Below are 6,000 nucleotides of genomic sequence, written 5' to 3'. Positions count from 1 at the left end.
TGAAGCTTCATAAGACAGAATGCAAATGAAAAAAGCCTCATGACCAAACACAAACGATGGAACACGAAATGTCATAACATGAAATGTGGCAATCCAAAACGCTGAAAACAAAATGTAACCCAAAATGAAGTAACATGAACCTCTGTGACGCAAAACGTAACTCAAAACGCGTAAATACGAAATGTCGTAACATGACACGCTTTAACACAAAATGTAACATGAAACTTTGTGACATGAAACATTGTAACATCATCATCGTAACGCGAGACGTTGTAACATGTAACTTTATAACGTGAAATGTAACTTGAAATTTTGTAAGAGAAAACGGTATAACACGAAATGTTCTAACATGAAATGTCCTAACACAAAACATTGTAAAACAAAATGCTGTTACACAAAACATCGTAACACCAAACTTTGCAACACGAAACGTAACATGAAGCTTCATAACACGGAATACAAATGAAAAAAGCTTCATAACAAAAACAAATGATGTAACACTAAATGCCATAACATGAAATGTCGTAATACAAAAAGGTCATAACACGAAACGCTGTTGCACAAAATGTAACACAAAGCGTCATAACATGAAAATACGTGACACAAAACGTAACTCAAAATGCGCTAACGCAAAATGTCATAACATGAATCGTTCTGACATGAAAACATGAAAGGTCATAACAGGAGATGTTGTAACATGTAACTTCATAACGTGAAATGAAATGTAACATGAAACTTTGTTACATGAAACATTGTAACATCAAATGTCATAACTCAAAGCTGAGACATGGAATGGGGTAACACGAAATGCTGTAACATGACATGTTGTAACACGAAACATTGTAAAACAAAATGCTGTTACACAAAACATCGTAACACCAAACTTGGTAACACGAAACGTAACATGAAGCTTCATGACACGAAATACAAATTAAAAAAGCTTCATAACAAAAAACAAATGATGTAACACCAAATGTCATGTCATAACATGAAATATCGTAACATGAAACGTCATAACACGAAACGCTGTTACACAAAATGTAACACAAAACGTCATAACATGAAACTACGTGACACAAAACGTGACACAAAACGTAACTCAAAACGCGTTAACGCAAAATGTCGTAGCATGAAACTCTTTAACACAAAATGTTGTAGAATGAAACTCTTTAACACAAAATGTCGTAACATGAAACTTCGTGACACAAAACATTGTAACACAAAACAGTAACACGAAACGTCGTAACACAAAATGTTGGAACGAGAAACTTCACAACACAAAACCTACCATGAAAAGCTGTAACACGAATAAATGAATAAATCTCCATTTTCAAACGTAACGTGTTGAAAGGCTACCATGCCATCGTTGTTTTACAAGTGTTGTTAATTGTCGTTACATGCTCGTTAAGTGTGTCATCACGGAACACTTAACTAGCATGTCCTTTTTTTCACAAGCAATAAAGGAGCTTCTTTCGTCGCAACACTGCATAGTATCCTGTTGGAAAAAAATCTTCCAAATTGCCAATGAAAAGAGATGCTAACACTGACACTGCGATAACTCTCCATTTCCAACAGCAATGTTGTACCAGAAACAATAAATCTGTCACGGAAATTCGATTTTTTATTCACGAAACTGCATGATATGCTGCTTGGAAAGTATGAAAAGTAGACGCTGGATCGAAAATGTGCACAAATCTGCCCACAGAAACAAATGTTCCAACGTCGTCCTCACGTAAACCGTGTTGTTTTTAGCTAGCAGCCGTTATTTGGGAAACGCTTAACCTTGTGTCGACAGCCCACCGCCAAAAAGTCTTCATTTTCTGTATTCCGTCTTTGTTGTCTTGCGCCTGCAGCTTGCAGGAGGGCCTTGTTTGTCCTCCAGTGCACTGCCGCTTCTTCTCCTTGCTGCTCACCATCACGCTGGAGGAAATTCCAGCAGTCGCGTGCCAGTTGCCGCTCACCGCAAAGCCAAGCTGGGCGGAGAGGAGCATTTTTCATATAAATCAGTGCGGAATACAGCTGAGGGCGAGCCGCTGCCAGCTGCCGTAAATAGAGCTTGCGTGTAATAAGAGCGTGGCGACGACACAAAGGCAGGGCTGTAGTCAACACGGCCTGTGGGCTCGCTGCTGTAAGGCCTCCTATTGTTTGCAAGCATTGCACGGTCAGTCATAAGATCGGAGCAGGTTGTCAAGTGCACGGCGTGGAGCGCCAGAGGTGAGGCGGCGTGTGGGCGTGTCTTTTCACAGTTTAGCGCTCAAATAAACCCTTGGGACTCAAACAGCTGGTGGAAGTTTGGGAAAAATATGACCCAATAAGCAAAAACTGAGCCAGAATCGCAAACTGTGTACAGTTGAACCTCCAAACACAGGCCGCGTTGGCTGACTTCCACTTTTGGATGTTTTAAGTCACGTTTTAACACTTCTAAAGCTAGGCTGACCACTAGGGGTGTCCCAAGATCTAGCGAGATTAAAACACGACAAGATTTCTCGTGGGCACTCGGCCTGGGACAATAATAAATGAATTAATCACACAATAAATGAAAATGAACTCATGGCCACATGGCCCAAATATATTGCCATGTGCATGCGTGTCTGTTTTCCTCATCTCTCGCCTCCAAACAGGCAGGAAGAGGGTTCATTCTGTGCATTGGTTTCAGCACCTTGGCATGAACAGAGTGAGCCCTTTTGTCAGTCATACGGCCTCTTTGTCTCGGTGGGTGGAGGCGGGGCCGCTAGCATACACACAGAGTGCAGAAAAGTGTAACATAGTAGAAATGACATGAGTACATTGCAAAATATTGTCATCTATTTTTCTTAAAAGTTATGATAAAATCTCGCCTTGTCTCGTTCTCGTAGACATGAGTTGTGTTTGACTTTTTAAGTATGGTTGGCAATACGTTGTATTCTTTATATTTTAAAGGTTTTAATACCAAATAATATAATGTACGAATGCTAATCGTGAACTAATTCAAACACAGTAATTTCTTGCCACTTTACGCTTCCAATTTCACGGCTTCACTCTATCACGGTTTTTCAAAAATAGGTGAATGTTTTGTGGTTGAATACGGCCTATTATTAGTCATATTTTAGCAAATTGTATGTATTTTTGGCCTAAATGAAGTGTTTTTAAGCATAAAAATGGCCACATGAAGTAAAATACAAATATAAGGCATTCAGAAGATGCATTGAAAGATATTGTGATGATATGTAGTATTGTACACTGGTCACTAGGTGTCAGTCATTTTATGTTCATGAGATAATAGCCACCGGAGGAAGTACTGTACAGAACGTGAAGCTAAAAAAAGAGCAGAGTTGGGGTCAGGGTCTATGGTATTTGGGTAGGTCTTTGGTTGGGTTAGGGTCCATGGTCTTTGTTTGGGGTGAGGGTCCATGGCCTTTGGTTGGGGTTAGGGTCCATGGTCTTGGTTCAGGTTAGGGCTTAGTAAAGTTTCATTCTCACATGAAATGAATAATATTATTGTAATTGTTGGTCTTTGTTGCTTTAGAAACTGGTCTGGTGATATTATGATGGCGTTCCCCTGGAGGAGGAAGCAAACTAATGTTTATTAAGCATTTATTAAAATATTGGCCATAAGCTTTTATTACATTAAGACTTAAAAACCGAGCATTCACTCCAGCAAAGTGAATTGTTGATCCATCTTCAGGACCACCAGTAAAGCGAGGAAGTCCCCCGGAGGTCCCATTCAGCTCCCAAGTCTTGTTGGATTTTTACCAAAGTGCTTCACATTCTTCATTGAGAGTCCGTCGGTATTTCAAGTCCCATTTGTCCAGCCAGGGAGCTGCTGCAGCCATGACATAAAAGCTCTAAATAGGCTCAAGACGTATTTTTACACTTGAATTGAAGGCCGACCACGCAGCAGGCGGCAGGTCGCACCAATGCCTCGTCCAATCTAAGGGGCCGCCGTCATCACTTCCAGCGAGAGCGCTAAAAAGAACCAGATGGAGGCTCGCTGTTGTGTAAGTTCAGAGGAGACGGGCCAGCCGGGGGTTTGATTGGTGTCCTGACATGACCTCTGATATTACACGCACACGCACACACACACGCACACACACACACACACACACACACACACACACACTTGACCACCTCGCTGCTTCCTCTCCTGGTGATTGATGCTTCCCTGGAAGCCATTTGGCCCAGAAGACGTTAGCTTCCAGGTTGGTTACATTCCACATCAGTCTTTTGCTGCAGGCAGCTTTTGTCCTGACACATTTTCTCTCTCCCTGACCTCTTGCTAGCGTCACACAGTCCACAGTCATATGCACTCCACACACACACACACACACACACACATGCACACGCACACACGGTATAGATTGTACAGTAAATCTCCTGGTATACGTAACGACACCGGTCTGACTTGAAATATGTCAGCAGCCTCAAGTGAACTTCACAAGCAGAGGTCGCTGCAGTTTGCTCCTTTATATAGAACCCTAAAATGAACCCATTATTGACCAAAATCCTAACCCCAACCATAACCAAAACCCTCACCCTAACATCAACCAAAATCATAACTTTAACCAAAACTCTAACCTCAAACATAACCAAAATGTCAAACCCAGCAAAATCCCTAACCTCCGCCTTACGGGGGAGTCCTGACCCGAGGGGGGATTTCTAACCCTACCCCCAAAATAGAACCATAACCCTAATTCAAGACCCCAACAAAATGTCTCCCCTAGTCCTAACCCTACCCCTACCTGAATACCTAAATGGAACCATAACCCTAATCCAAAACCCCAACTATAAGAAAAATCCTAACCCCAACCCGAATCCCAAACCAAACCCTAAAACCAACCCAAAACTCTAACCGAGAGGAATTCCTAATCCTAACCCTAACCCCAAACATAATCAAAACCCTAACCTCAACCAAAACTCTAACCTCAAACATAAGCAAAACCCCAACCCCAACAAAATCCCTAACCCGAGGGGGAGTCCTAACCCTAACCGTAAATAGAACCATAACCCTTATTCAAAACCCCAAACCAAACACAATCCCTAATCCTAGTGGGGAGTCCTAACCCTAACACTAAATAAAACCCAACCCAACCATAAACTAAATCTAACTCTAACCCTAATCCCAAACCAGCCCCTAAAACCAAAGCCTAACCTCACCTTGTCTTGTCTCCAGGTGCACATTTTCCTGATTATTGATGTTCTTGACGTCAACTGTAGCAAAGCAGAACACTTTCAAGAACCCCACTTAAGCAAAAGTACAATCACCCTTTCAAAACCTACACACACAACATAATTAGTTCCTTTGCACCTCTGCACATATTGTCCGAGTGAATCCAATACATATCATTCATGAGGAATAATAATTCATGCCATCATTTCATGTAATAATCCACAGAAAGAACCTTTTTCCCTTGAAATGAAAGCACTCATGAACTCCATGACACCAACATTCTCACACTGTGTCCTGACTCGGCCCGGCTGGTACTCACAGGGAACATAAGGATCCTATATATGACCCTGGCAGGCGGCCACACCCACATTCCTCTCTTATGTGCTCACACACACGCACACACCCCCACGCACACACTCACACACACACACACACACGCCTTGCCTTCACCCTCAGACCAAAACCTCGGCCCACATTGCTGTAAAGACTTAAGAAATGCAAACATTCTATAATCACATCGTGTACTACTTCTTGTTTTGCTTCTTTTTTTATTTTAGAACCTCCTCTTGACTTTTGGGATGATGGAGGCCCTCAAGATGACAGGTCTAGTCTGGTCTCTGCGAGGCCCATCCCCAGTGCTTATCTTTGACTCAGGAGTCAAAGTCAAAGCCAGCGGGGCCCGGCAGCTTTGCGGTCCGGGGTGATGGGGTTCAGGGGTGGGGGGTGCAAGAGGGCTGCAGACTGTGGCTCGTATGGAAGCAGGCAGAAAAGACATTCACTGTGGAGCTTCTAACGTTTATACTGTTTTTGTGATCAAGTTCCACACCTTCTGTGGTTCCTTGGTTGGACAAAAG

This window comes from Dunckerocampus dactyliophorus, chromosome 12 (assembly GCF_027744805.1).
Source record: "Dunckerocampus dactyliophorus isolate RoL2022-P2 chromosome 12, RoL_Ddac_1.1, whole genome shotgun sequence".
NCBI classification, from domain to species: domain Eukaryota; kingdom Metazoa; phylum Chordata; class Actinopteri; order Syngnathiformes; family Syngnathidae; genus Dunckerocampus; species Dunckerocampus dactyliophorus.
This window is presented reverse-complemented; position numbering follows the sequence as displayed.